Raw genomic sequence first — 14,739 nt, forward strand, 5'->3', positions numbered from 1 at the left:
GCGGTACTCGATCCGTAGCTCGAGACGCCCATAACGTGGAGGAGATCGGAATCAGCTTACGGATGATCTTCGAGATATTACAAGCCCAGCAAATAGCGATAGCTCAGTTGCAGAGCCAAACTCAGGTACAAAGCAGGCCGGAGCCCGATCTGCTTCGAGAAATCACCCACAGAACGGAGCCAGCCATAGTGAAGTCAAACGAGCAAGAATCGGGGACTACTCCCGGAATTACTAAATTCCTCGAGGAACTCACAAAACGAGTCGAAGCCAACGATAAAAAAGTAGAAACATATAATTCCAAGGTCGATTAGATCCCGGGAGCTCCAAAAGCCTAGATTCGAAGAAATTCATCCAAAAGCCTTTTCCCTCGAGTGCAACCCCAAAACCAATCCCTTAAAAATTCGGTATGCCCGAAGATCCCAAATATAACGGTACCACTGATCCCAACGAACACGTCACCTTTTACACGTGTGCCATCAAAGGTAACAATTTGGAAGACGACAAGATCGAATCCGTGTTATTGAAAAAATTCGGAGAGACCCTCTCGAAGGGAGCGATGATTTGGTATCATAATTTGCCACCAAATTCCATCGATTCTTTTGCCATGTTAGAGGATTCGTTTGTAAAGGCATATGCTGGCGCCATAAAGGTTGCAACAAGGAAATCGAACCTCTTCAAAGTAAAGCAAAGGGGTAATGAAATGTTGAGGGAGTTCGTGTCCCGATTTCAAATGGAACGTATGGAATTGCCACCGGTCACAGACGACTAGGCCATCCAAGCTTTCACCCAAGGGTTGAATGAGCTAAGTTCAATAGCATCACGTCGACTAAAGCAAAATTTGATCGAGTATCCAGCAATAACTTGGGCGGATGTACACAGCCGATATCAGTCAAAAATCAGGGTCAAAGACGACCAGTTGGGAGCTCTTTCCGGATCCATGCATCAGAACATGACAACTATTAAAAACCAGAGGGATATCGACAGATAGTGAAGGTCGAATAGAGACCGATATCAACCGTACGTCGCAGATCGAATGAACAACGGCTCAGTGCGCAATTCTGCTCGGAACAATCGAAGGAGTGATCGAGGACAAAATTCTCCGGGGCTTATGAGAAAGAGTGGCTTCGATAAATATGGCGATCCTATACAGGCACCTCGACTATTGGAGTACAATTTCAGCGTCGACGCATCGGGCATTGTATCAGCGATCGGAAGAATCAAAGATACTAGGTGGTCCAGACCCATGCAAACCAGCCCTTCCCAAAGGAACCCGAATTTGATGTGCAAGTATCATGGTACGCATGGCCACATAACCAAGGATTTCAGACAATTAAGAGAAGAAGTAGCCCGCCTACTCGATGAGGGCCACCTTCGAGAGTTCCTCAATGACCGGGCCAAGAATCACTTCAGAGAAAGTGACGCCAGCAAAAACAATAAACAAGAGGAACCTCTTCATATCATCCATATGATCATTGGTGGGGTCGATACTCCACAAGGAACCGTGCTCAAATGCGGCAAGATACCGGCCACAAGGGAAAAATGAACCCGAGGCTATGTACCCGAGAGCACTTTGTCATTCGGAATTGAAGAAGCCGAGGGCATCTCTCAACCTCACAACGACGCTCTAGTAATTTCTATCCTATTAAATAAAGCTCAAGTTAAGCGTGTTTTAGTGGATCCAGGTAGCTCTGCGAATATCATCCGATCATGGGTAGTAGAGCAGCTCGGTTTGCAGAATCAAGTCGTGCCTGTAGCTCGGGTCTTGAACGGTTTCAATATGGCAAGTGAAATGACTAAAGGGCAGATTACTCTACCAATGAATATAGCTAGAACCATCCAAAATACCAAATTCCACGTAATTGAAGGGGATATGAGGTACAATGCCCTACTCAGAAGGCCTTGGATCCACAATATGAAGGCAGTGCCTTTGACCCTCCACCAAGTAATGAAATTCCCTACGTCGGACGGCGTGAAAATAGTATACGGGGAGCAACATGCTGCAAAGGAAATGTATACGATCAATAAGGTAACACCGATACCAATGCTATCGGCCTCGTAAAGATCGAGCACTAAAGATAGACGAGAAACCAAATAGCAATCACAGCCACTAGTATCGACCGAACCGGTGGAACAGGAAATAGAGGATGACGAGGAAGAGTTTCTGACACCTCTTGCTTTCATCACCCCCGACGACTCCGACGCCACTAAATCTACGATTGAAGAACTGGAGCAGGTTATATTAATCGAATATCTGTCCGAGAGAAAGGTATACCTGGGAATGGGATTGACCCCTGAACTCAGGGAAAAACATATTCAATTTCTTATCGATAACATAGACTGTTTTGCTTGGTCCCATTTAGACATGGCATGGATCCCACCATCGATAACAATGCACCAGCTGAGCTTGGACCCTAGGTTCAAACCGGTGAAGAAAAAAAGAAGACATAAGTCCGAGGTAAAACATGCATTTGTAAAGGATGAGGTAACTAAACTTCTAAAAATAGGGTCAATTCGGGAAGTAAAATATCCCGAGTGATTAGCCAACGTAGTTGTAGTCCCTAAAAAGGGGAACAAACTTAGAATGTGCGTAGATTATAAAGATCTAAACAAAGCATACCCCAAAGATTCTTTTCCACTGCCTAGCATCGATTGCATGATTGTTGCCACAGCCGGCCATGAGATCCTTACTTTTCTCGACACCTAATCCGGGTACAATCAAATTCGAATGAACCTGGAGGACCAGGAAAAGACTTCATTTATCACCAAGTACGGAACCTATTGCTATAATGTAATGCCATTCGGGCTAAAAAAACCCAAGAGCTACTTACCAATGCCTAGTGAATAAAATGTTCGAAGAACAAATAGGTAAATCGATGGAAGTTTACATTGATGACATGCTAGTTAAGTCCTTGCACGCAGAGGACCACTTGACTCATTTGCAGGAAACGTTCAAGATCTTAAGGAAATACAACATGAAGCTCAACCCCAAGAAATATGCTTTCGGGGTTGGATCAGGCAAGTTCCTTGGTTTCATGGTATCGAATCGGGGAATCTAGATCAACCCCGACAAAATTAAGGCCATCGAAGACATCACCGTCGTGGATAGCGTGAAAGCAGTGCAAAGGCTGACCGGGTGGATAGCTGCCTTAGGCCGATTCATTTTGAGGTCATCAGATCGAAGCCATAAATTCTACTCTCTTCTCAAAAGGAAGAACGATTTCGCCTGGACCCCGGAATGCCAACAGGCGCTAGAACAATTGAAGCGGTACCTATCGATCCCACCACTACTTCACACTCCAAAGACATATGAGAACCTTTACTTATACTTGGCGGTATCGAAAATCGCGCTAAGTGGCATCCTAATTCGAGAAGAGCAAGGTACACAGTTTCCTGTTTATTATGTAAGTCGGACCTTAGGGGAAGCGGAGACTAGATACCCTCACTTAGATAAATTAGCACTTGCATTAATAAGCACCTCTAGAAAGTTAAGACCATACTTTCAATGTCACCCCATATGCGTTTTAACCATTTACCCACTTCACAATATTTTGCACAAGCCCGAACTATTGGGGCGATTGGCCAAATGGGCCATCGAACTCAGTGGGTACGATATTGAATATCAAACCCGTCCGACCATCAAGTCCCAAAATTTAGCAGACTTTGTGGCCAATTTCACGCCAACCCTCGTACTCGAAGTTGAAAAGTAACTCTTGTTAAAATCGGGTACGTCGTTGGGGGTTTGGATCCTCTACACAGATGGTGCTTCAAATGTGAATGGGTCCGGGCTTGGCATCGTACTGAAACCTCCCACAGGTGGCATTATTAGACAATCCATCAAAACCACTAGATCAACTAACAATGAGGCCGAGTACGAGGCCATGATTGCAGGTCTCGAGCCAGCGAAAAGCCTGGGAGCAGAAGTCATTGAAGCTAAATGTGACTCTTTACTAGTGGTCAACCAAGTAAACAAAACTTTCGAGGTTCGAGAAGATAGGATGCAAAGGTATTTGGACAAATTACAGGTAACTCTACACTGTTTCAAAGAATAGACCCTACAACATGTGCCTTGAGAACAAAATTGTGAGGCCGACGCACTCGCAAATTTGGGGTCGTCGGTCGAGGAAGATAAGATCAACTCGGGGAGTCGTTCAACTCTCGAGATCTGTAATCGAGGATGGACATGCCGAAATAAATTCCACGAGCTTAACCTGGGATTGGAGGAATAAGTATATCAAATATTTAAAGAACGGAAAACTCACATCGAACCCTAAAGAATCGAGGGTTCTACGAACAAAGGTTGCTCGATTCACACTAGTTGAAGATGGAACATTATACAGAAGGACGTTCGACGGACCTTTGGCGGTATGTTTGGGATCAGGATACACCGATTATGTTTTACGAGAGGTCCATGAAGGCACTTGTGGAAACCACTCCGGTGCCGAACCATGAATTCACAAAATCATCAGAGCAGGGTACTACTGGGATGGCATGGAGAAGGACACTAAGGAGTTCGTTCGAAAATGTGATAAATGTCAAAGGTTTGCACTGATGATCCATCAACCCGGAGAGCAGCTTCATTCGGTCATTTCTCCATGGCCATTCATGAAATAGAGAATGGATATCGTCGGCCCTCTACCATCGGCCCTAGGTAGAGCTAAATTTATTTTATTTATGACTGACTATTTCTCTAAATGGGTTGAAGCACAGGCGTTCGAAAAAGTGAGAGAAAAAGAGGTTATAGATTTCATCTGGGACCACATCGTGTGTGGATTTGGGATACCAGCAGAAATAACATGTGACAATGGTAGACAGTTTATCGGCGGTAAAGTGACAAAATTCCTCGAAGACCATAAAATAAAAGGAATACTGTCTACACCATATCATCATAGCGGGAACGGACAGGCCGTATCAACAAACAAGATTATCATCCAAAACATAAAGAAAAGATTGAACGAAGCTAAAGGAAAATGGAGAGAAATATTGCCCGAAGTCCTTTGGGCATATCCGACAACATCTAGATCCAGTACAGGAGCGACCCCATTTTCCCTAGTGTATGGCTCTGAAGCTTTATTTTCGGTCGAAGTCGGGGAACCAAGCGCAAGGTTATGACATACATCGGAAGAATCGAACTACGAGGCAATGAATACTAGCCTCGAATTATTATATGAAAAACGAGAAGCGGCACTGTTCAAATGGCTGCACAAAAACAACGAATCGAAAGGTACTACAACAGAAGAACCAACCTCCGCTATTTCAAGGCCGGGGACTTAGTTCTAAGGAAGGTCACCATCAACACTCGAGATCCTAATGAAGGGAAGCCCAGCCCAAATTGGGAAGGGCCTTACCAAGTCCTCGATATAGTCGGGAAACGGTCTTATAAACTTGGAGCAATGGATGGAAAACCATTACCAAACAATTGGAACTTATCGCTTCTCAAACAATATTACTGTTAAGGTATGACTTTCTCTTCTCTATCATCTATATACGTATATTTGACATTAACTCATTGCAGGAATTCGACGAAAAACATCAAGACCTCTGGTTTCAAAGCACGCGTTGTACTCTTTTTCCCTTAAGTTCGGCTTTTATCCCAAATGGGTTTTTCCGTCAAGGTTTTTAATGAGACAACAACTATGTGCTACTCGGGGACAAATCAATAGTATCCGAGGCTCCTTCATAATCAACCTCGAATACTGGGAGGCTACCAATCGAAGAAATCAAGTTTGGCTCAAGAAAGTTGCTCCATATCAAATTCATGTCGAACAGGGTCTCGATAGAGAAAAGTGTAAGGGCCAAATGGTCAAAATGAACCATGCCCACGTAGTTTTGCTCGAACTCTAGCACAAGATACAAACACATGTGTAATGACTTATAAAGAAGAACTTCTTTTTTCAAAAACCTCACACTTTGAAAATATTTTCCTGCTTCATGATTCAAACAGGCTTAAAGTCCAACCACCATCAAAGGGATTTTTGATACAAGCGATCGTAAAGGCCTACGGGCTAAGATATTCTAAGTTCGAGTTTGAAACAATCACTCACTCAATTATTAAAGCCTAAGGGCTATCTTACTTCGAGTTAGAGCAATCACTCACTCGATCATTAAGGCCTACGGGCCAAGATATTCTGAGTTCGAGTTAGAGCAATCACTCACTAGATCATAAAGTCCTACGGGCCAAGATATTCTGAGTTCGAGTTCGAAACAATCACTCACTCAATTATTAAAGCCTAAGGTCTATCTTACTTCGAGTTCGAGCAATCACTTACTCGATCATAAAGGCCTATGGGTCAAGATATTCTGAGTTCGAGTTCGAAACAATCACTCACTCAATTATTAAAGCCTAAGGGCTATCTTACTTCGAGTTCAAGAAATCACTCACCTGATCATAAAGGCCTACGGGCTAAGATATTCTGAGTTCGAGTTCGAAACAATCACTCACTCAATTATTAAAGCCTAAGGGCTATCTTACTTCGAGTTCGAGCAATCACTCATTCGGTCATAAAAAGCCTACGGGCTAATATACTTTGAGTTCGAGTTCGAAACATTCACTCACTCAATTATTGAAGCCTAAGGGCTATCTCACTTCGAGTTCGAAACGTTCACTCGACTACTAAGCCTGTGGGCTACTTTTATTTTTCGAGTTCGGGAAAGCGCCCACTTGACCACTAAGCCTGTGGGCTACTTTTATTTCTAGCTCGAGCAAACACTCACTCGGCCATAAAAGCTACAAAGGACCCGCTCCCCCTTAGAAGAAGCTAAGGGCTAAGGGCTATCATCGAGAGCAGTCTCTTCTCCACCGGGCTCCCCCATCTTCGGACCCGCTCTTGCTACTATCATCATCATCATCATCATCGCCATCAGAAGCCAAGGCTTCAGCATCAGCTTCGAGTTCTTTAGCCCTTTTTATCTCTTCAGCAATGTCAAAACCTCGAGCGTGTATCTCCTCGAGGGTCTCCCTCCGAGACCGACACTCGAGTGTCGGCATTATCCGCTGCCTCTCTTGCCTCCATTTGAGCAGCCTCGGCATCTGCCCGATACACGGCAATGGACTTGTCCGCCATGACTTTCAATGACTCAACCTCTGCCTTGGCCTTAGCAAGCCTTGTATCAAGCTCCTACATCCTCTTGGCCTAAGCCGAACCTTTTTGCTTGACGCTTCGAAGCTGAACATCGGCCGATAATAATTTGGCCAAGATGGTTTCTTTTTCTGCAGCCAGACGGTCGATAGTCTCCTTCCACCGGTCACATTCGGCCTTGATTTGATCGACTACTTCCCGAAGCAACCTGATCTTTTCAACCTTTTTCTACAGCTGAGATTACGAAGGGTTAGCTTCCACTGTTGGGTCAAACCCATACTCTAACAGAACGAGGCTTACCTGCTTATCTAGTTCGGCCTCTTCTTCACGAGCCTTAGCCAAATTTGCTTGGCGGTCCTTTATAACCTCGTCCTTTTGACTGTAAAGAAGCCGCATAGCATCTCTCTCCCTCGAGACCTTCTGAAGCTCGACCTCACACTAGCTGAGGTCGACTCGAAACCTACTGATGGCCTACACAGTAGGGAAAAAATACAAGTCATGTTTAGAAAAGAACAAAGAAACCAAGCACAGTAAAATCATTACCCGAGAAAAAAAATGTTGGGCCTCTTCTAGGAGAGGAGAAGCGTCACTAATATCGGAGGCATCATCGACTCCAGTAAAGCAATCCCAAAAAGGGTCCCCTACACTAGAGCCTCCGCCCATATCGGGGGTCTTCAATTCTCGAGCTTCCTTTAACGCCTCCTCAGAAAAGGTCGGAAGAGAAGGCAAATGACCCACTATCATAGTCCCAAGCGAATCGCTCGGGACGCTCTGATCGAGACTCGGGGTATCGGAACCGACCCCGACCAGTATAGCTGTCATCGGCTCAGAAGGTCTGATAACCTTGATAGCTTTCGCAGATCGGATCACCAAAATTGAAGCATCATCATCATCTTCTTCTTCTTCTTCTCTCAGTCGTTGGACCGAGTCGGTCGAAAGAGCGATTGCCTTCCTCCTCACCCTTCGAGTTTTGGGCTTGGGGTCCTCTGACTGAGAGACAGCTTTTCGCTTCTTATCTTTCCCCGATTCCGGGACCGGGGACTTGGTTCCTTCCTCACCACTCGAAGGACTCAAAACGGCATCCTTGGTTACACCTGTATGAAAGGAAATCGGTAACGAATGGAGCATAAAAAACATTTCGAAGAACATGAGAAGTGACCCTTGTTGTGATTCTTGGCCTCCCATCTACCTTTTGCCAAATCACGCCAAGCGCGTTCGGCATAAGAGGAAGTCGGGTACCGCTTGGAGAAAGATATCAGATAGAATTAGAGAAAGATATGAAAAGAAACGCCTTATGAAAACCACTTACGGTCGAAATTCCATTCCTCGGGGAATGACATCTTCTCTTCCGGAATGAGGTCATAGGTCCTCACCCGAATATAACGGCCCATACAACCCCTATCCTTGTCTTCGTCGATGCTCGACATTAAAGCTTTTGATGCCCGACAATGAAGCCTGATTAGTCCTCGAAAGATTTGAGGCCGATACAATCGTATGAGGTAATTTAGGATGAAATCCAGCCCCCAGGCCTTGTTAGAGAAGAAGCGAAGTAAGGTTACTATGCGCCATAGAGATGGATGAATTTGACAGAGGGTGACCTGATATCATTTGCAAAAATCAATGATCACTGGGTCGACGGGACCCAACATGAAGGGGTAAGTATAAATACTTAAAAATCCCTCCACATGAGTGATGACGCTATCTTCGGGAGAGGGAATTTGCAACACAACCTCGGGACCCCAATTGCAGCCTTTCCTCACAGCCTCGAGATGGCCATCTGTTATCGAGCACATGTACATCGACACATGCTCACATCGACCCGGAACCGACGAAGTATTTTCAACCTTAAAATTGATCTTCAGAGTACACAGGCTAGTAACGTACTCGTGGAGAGGCGGCTCCACTGATGCCTTGTCGCCGGACGGCCGTGAAGAGTAAGCTTTCTCCTTCTGAGGTACGGTTTTTGAAGTTTTTTCCATTGATGTAAGAGAAAGAAAAGCAAAGGAAAATGAAAGATTGATGGTGTCAAACACTGATGAAGGTGGCTCTACAAGCGGCGAAATAGAGGCAGAAAGAGTAAGAAATTTTGGGAGATTGAAGATGTTTGCGAGATTGAAGATGTAAAAGTGGTAAATGATAAATGGAAGGGTTATTTATAAGTTTATACCGTGGTGGTTCAGTATCAGTCGTGGCCGACCACAATCTGACGTGCATTAAATACCTTGAAAGACTAAATTGATGGGATAGCTATCGCATATGTCATGATCGAGCCCAGTGAAAACGTCAACTTATAATCCGATCGGACCGTCGAAAATCATATTGCTTCTCACCACATTCTTCCTGAGAAAAGAGGGGACTATCTGTATACGGTCGAAATAGATTTCGGCCTCTGTACATTTGATCGAGTTTGAATGGTAAGCGATCGAAGTGAGAGCTCCAGACGAGTTCTGAGGATAGTACAAACAAGCCTCGAGATCCAAGAACGATCGAGGAATCGGTTCGGTATCATTATCAAGCCCATGACCAAATCCAACCGCAAGGCAATGTGAAGATTGTCGGAGATGCACAGACTGATTGACACTCACCCCGAATGTCAAACTCGAACCAAGGCCGAGGTCTCGACCCAATAGCGAGCTCGAGCCAGTATCGAGCTCGTAGACAGGAGTCGTTGCAACCGCACTAGGGGAGAGAATCTTGGCAGGAATCGAGGAAGAGACAATTCATCATGGGTTCTCCACTATTTATTTTTTATTATAAATAAAGTAAGATCCCTCTACTATAAAGGGGGAAATCCTTGTAAGCACAAGGGGACACATTGTAAGAAAAGACTACTTCTATTTATTGAAGAATAAATCTCTTGAGCTTGTTTTACTCAGCATACTCACTCTTCTTGTTCAATAATTTATATCCCCTTTCTATAGCCAAGAATCTAAACATTTTCACTTCTATGTACGATTTATGTCAAGTTATATCACATATTTTTAGAACTACTTATAAATTTAACTATATCTGATTTTACGGGTAAACAGACTCGTGTCTTAGTGTACTAGTAACTGGAACATAATTTCTTAATTCACCTGTCTTAGTTGCTACTACTGTTAAGTGCTAACCCTAAAGCATATATTACTACGTCTTTCTCTCCTCCAAACGCATATTCGCAAGAGCCAATAAATAGTTATAAGTTCATATTTTCATATCCTATCCTACTGTTTTAAAACACGGAGAGAAAATGGACGGTAATGCTGGAGAAGTAGCTAATCCAGTGTGTCCTCAAACTTGTTGTGGCAGAGGTTACACGGCGCTGTGGCAATCACCATCCTACTGTTTGGGGAGACCATTTTCTTGCCTATGCTCATCTCTCGGTAAATTTGTATTTTAAGAACCTCATTTTTTTTTATTTTTTTTTTTGCATATTCTTCGTGTTTTTAACACACTACTAGCTATGCCTTTGTGTCATTTATTTTCGGTTGAAGCAATTCTATTGATGCATTTGTTTGTAAATGTCGAAGTGTGTGACCATCTCATCTAAAATTTTAAATTGTTAGAGATAACATGTTTTTATTTATTTAATTGTGTCCCAACATGTCCCCCATGTGCGGATTTAATTCTTTTCCATGGGTCAAGCACATAATTATTTTTCCGATATTGAGTGTCAGTGAGATGAACTCACGATTTCTGACTATTCTGATACCATATTGAAGTTTGTAACCATCTTGTCTAAAAGTTTGAACTGTTGTTAGAGTAAACACTTTTATTTACATAATTGTGTCTCAACAAGAAATAATTTAGAGCACAAAGATATAAAAAAAAAAAGTTATACTCTTTATTTACTCGCACAGGGAGCCAATGAATGGGAAAAGAAACAGCATGAACACCTAAAAGAAGAAGTGAGAAAAATGCTAGAGATGTCTCCTTCAAGATGTTTGCAAACTCTTGACCTGATCACCGCAATCCAATGTCTTGGAGTAGCGTACCATTTTGAGCATGAGATTGAGGAGTCACTGGCCCGTATCTACAGCTGTTATGACCAATTGAATGCTGAAGCTGATGAGACTAACCTCCATCTTGTTGCTCTGCGGTTTCGAGTACTTAGGCAACACGGTTATTATGTCTCATCTGGTAAGTAATCTTAATTCCTCCCACTTGACATTATGCAATTGTTACTCAAGCTAATTTGTTTGCTGTTAAGAGTTTAATTAACTTTTACGCACTGACCGTATAAAATATGATGAAGCAGATGTTTTTAGGAAGTTCACTGACGACCAAGGAAATTACAACAACGCATTGGTTAGCGACGTGGAAGGATTGTTGAGCCTGTATGAGGCAACACAATTCAGAGTACACAATGAAGAAATACTAGACGGAGCAGTTAATTTCACCACCACTCATTTAAAGCTATTGTTGCTTACATTGAGCAATTCTTTCGCGATGAAAATCAGCAATGCACTAAAGTATCCAATCAACTATACTATGGTGACAGTAGCAACGAGGAAATTCATATCGTTTTACCAAGAAGATAAAGCACATGATGATGTGTTGCAAAATTTCGCAAAATTGGATTACAACATATTGCAGAAGATGCATAAAAGTGAGCTATATGATATCACAAGGTAATTTGCAAGATAGATAATCACTAATTAACATCACAGTTCACCGCACTGAATTACTTCTAAAAAAAATACATCAATTTTCAAATCCAACTTTACATTTTTTAGGTGGTGGAAAGAATTGGACTTCGCGAAAGCATTACCTTTTACAAGAGACAGAGTAGTTGAGTTGTACTTCTGGTCTTTGAGTATGTACTTTGAACCTCAGTGTAAGTTCGGCAGGAACATACTAACTAAAGTGCTATGCTTCATTTCTATTGCTGATGATATCTATGATACCTATGGAACAATAGGCGAACTAACTCTCCAAACAAATGCAATAGAAAGTTATTTCTTTTTTCTTTTCTTAACATTAATTACAATTTTTAGTTTCCCATGTAGTAATGTGTACGCTAAATAAGAAATTTCATGAAAAATCTTACCTATATTTAAACGTAGATGGAACATTGACGACGTTTCAGAACAGTTACCGTCATATATGAAGCTTTATTACCTAGCTCTTCTAGATGTTTACGTTGAAATTGAGAAACAGTTGGCAAAGGAAAACAACTCATTTCAAGTTAAATATTCCATAGCTGAGGTAAATTAGCTTGTAGCAAATAGTTATTTAGATAATCTACCGAATTAAATTTTTTATGAGAATTCACGAGTCTGTGCTCTTAATTATATTCTTTCAGATGAAAAAGTTGATAAATGCATATTTTCAAGAGGCTAAATGGTATCATGGAAATAACGTCCCAACAATGGAACAGTATGTGAAAAATGGAATTCGATCTAGCACTATCCCATGTCTTGCGACTCTCTCTTGGTTAGGCATTGGAAATGAAGCAACGAAGGAGGCACACGACTGGCTTGCAAGTGAACCTCTAATTTTGGTTGCTTCTTCTATCATTGCTAGATTATCAAATGATATTGTATCACATGAGGTATATTATAATTACGAAATAAGTTTTGTAGTTTTTAGTTCAACACTGAATATTAACAAATACTACGCTTATTCCTTGTCGTACTTATGAGTTCAATAAAAGTTATTGTGCGAGCTTAATATATAGTTGATCAAGGCCTTAAGAGGCAGATCCAGAAATTTCAATTTTGTGGGTTCAGACTCAGGTTTCAACCGCTGAACCCATCACCTTATTTGAATTATGGGTTCACACTTCAATATTTTCATCCGTTCTAATGGTTTTTGCACGAATAAGTTTAGACTAAAATTACGGGTTCATACCATTTTTTGTCTAATGCTTGTCGCTCTTATGGATATGCAGAGAGAGCAAGAAGGAGGAGATATATCAGGTGTCGAATGTTACATGAATGAATATGGTGTGACAAAGGAAGAAGCATACGTAGAGATTAGGAAAATAATGGATAATAGTTGGAACTTGGAAGGATTTGAATCGAGAATGCCTAAAACGAACAGTTGTACCTAGGGTTTTGCTCATGCCAGTGCTCAACCTTGCTAGGATGTCGGAGTTCTCATACAAAGATGAAGATTCTTATACTGTTTCAAAAAATAACTTGAGAGATATCATCTCTGAGATGCTAGTTGATCCCATTACAATATGAAAACTTGAAAAGCAAAATCAAAAAGAAAATGGAATAAAAAAGAAAACAGGTATTGCAATTCTCTAGAATGCTTATATTTTTATTTTCAATTAGTTTATTTCGGTTGAAAGGAGAATATGATATATATGTACTATATGTCATTGTATTTGTAATAAAAGAAGTTCCTAATTTATCTGTGTCAACGATGTTTTTTACTTTAATGCCACACAAGAGTGGGTGATTTGTGTGGTGTCCAATTTTCGCGTGCACTGATTATAGAAGGACATGGTTCTTCTAAGTGTTCCTTATACTACTGTTGCAGAAATAGTAAATGCGGAAAGTAAAGAACACAAGTATTTTTACGCGAAAAACACCCGGCTCAAAAGGTGAAAAAATCATGACCTACTACTCAATAGGATTTTCCCCAACACTTCACAAAATCAATGAGCCAAAACAGCATTTACAAAACTCTTTGTAAACCTAAGGATTAACTCTAATCCCATTGTGGCAACCAGCCTCTAACTGTTGCGACAACTTTAAGTTATCTCTAACTTGAATACTTAGAGTACCTAATACAATTACTTCTAGATAAAGTTGAAAGGTACAACTTGAAAACACCTACTGCAATTGAACTAGAATAAAAGACAGACGCTTGGAACTGGTTCTTCTATTTGGTTCTTGTAGCTTCAGGTTCGCACACTTGAATCACACAAGAATTGTTTGTAAAATGCCTTGCTATTTTGCTATCAACTCACATTTAATCTTCAGCTTTTGTGCGTACCTGTAGAATGAGAACATCCTGCAATTTATAGAGTAGAATAAAAAATAACTAGAGTTCTAATGCTACTCTTCCTTGGTGGAAGAGTTCTAGTTATCCACAACTTCTAACTCCTCCCTTATCTTGGATAGTGTTCTCTTTGAGTAAGGAGTCATTCTCCTTATCAATTATGCAACTTTTTCGATCATGAGATATCAGATATAACAAATTAAGCTTATCTCCTTCACGTGCATCCCTTATGCTCGAATCTGCCCATATCTGTGTACACATGGGATGTATCTGGTTCATGCTTGAGTTCCTTTTTAATTTCAATCTTCAAAACAAACTTCACTTGGGCCAACAAATTCCCCCCTTTTAATGATGACAGACTCTGTGCTTTTCATGAGCATACGCCCTGTTTCAACTCAGCTCAACATCAACACAATGTTAAAACATTTTACCTTTTTAAAGTCACTTATCATCAAGGACCATATTCATTAGGTTATAAACATCACAGTCCAAAGTAAAAGCACAGCCTAATTCCCCTTTTGGCATCATCAAAAAGTTGCATAATAATGTTAGATAACCAGATTTTAATTGAAATTACTCATGGCCACTGGGTCTACTTCAAATGCAATCATGGAGTCAAATATCATCGATCAATATAAGGATATTAGCCATCTAAGAAATATCAACAAACAGTTAGAGCAAAAATAATAAATTTCATTGATTGATAAGATCTTACCACAAAGCATAA

The 14,739-nt window shown here is 41.4% G+C and overlaps 1 pseudogene; it reads left to right on the forward strand.

Annotated features, from left to right (window-relative positions):
* Positions 1 to 1,777: 1,777 nt before the first annotated feature.
* On the forward strand, positions 1,778 to 13,282 carry LOC104112003 (sesquiterpene synthase 15b-like; annotated as a pseudogene).
* The last annotated feature ends 1,457 nt before the right edge of the window (positions 13,283 to 14,739 follow it).

The sequence above is a fragment of the Nicotiana tomentosiformis genome, chromosome 7 (genome assembly GCF_000390325.3).
Source record: "Nicotiana tomentosiformis chromosome 7, ASM39032v3, whole genome shotgun sequence".
Taxonomy (NCBI): Eukaryota; Viridiplantae; Streptophyta; class Magnoliopsida; order Solanales; family Solanaceae; genus Nicotiana; species Nicotiana tomentosiformis.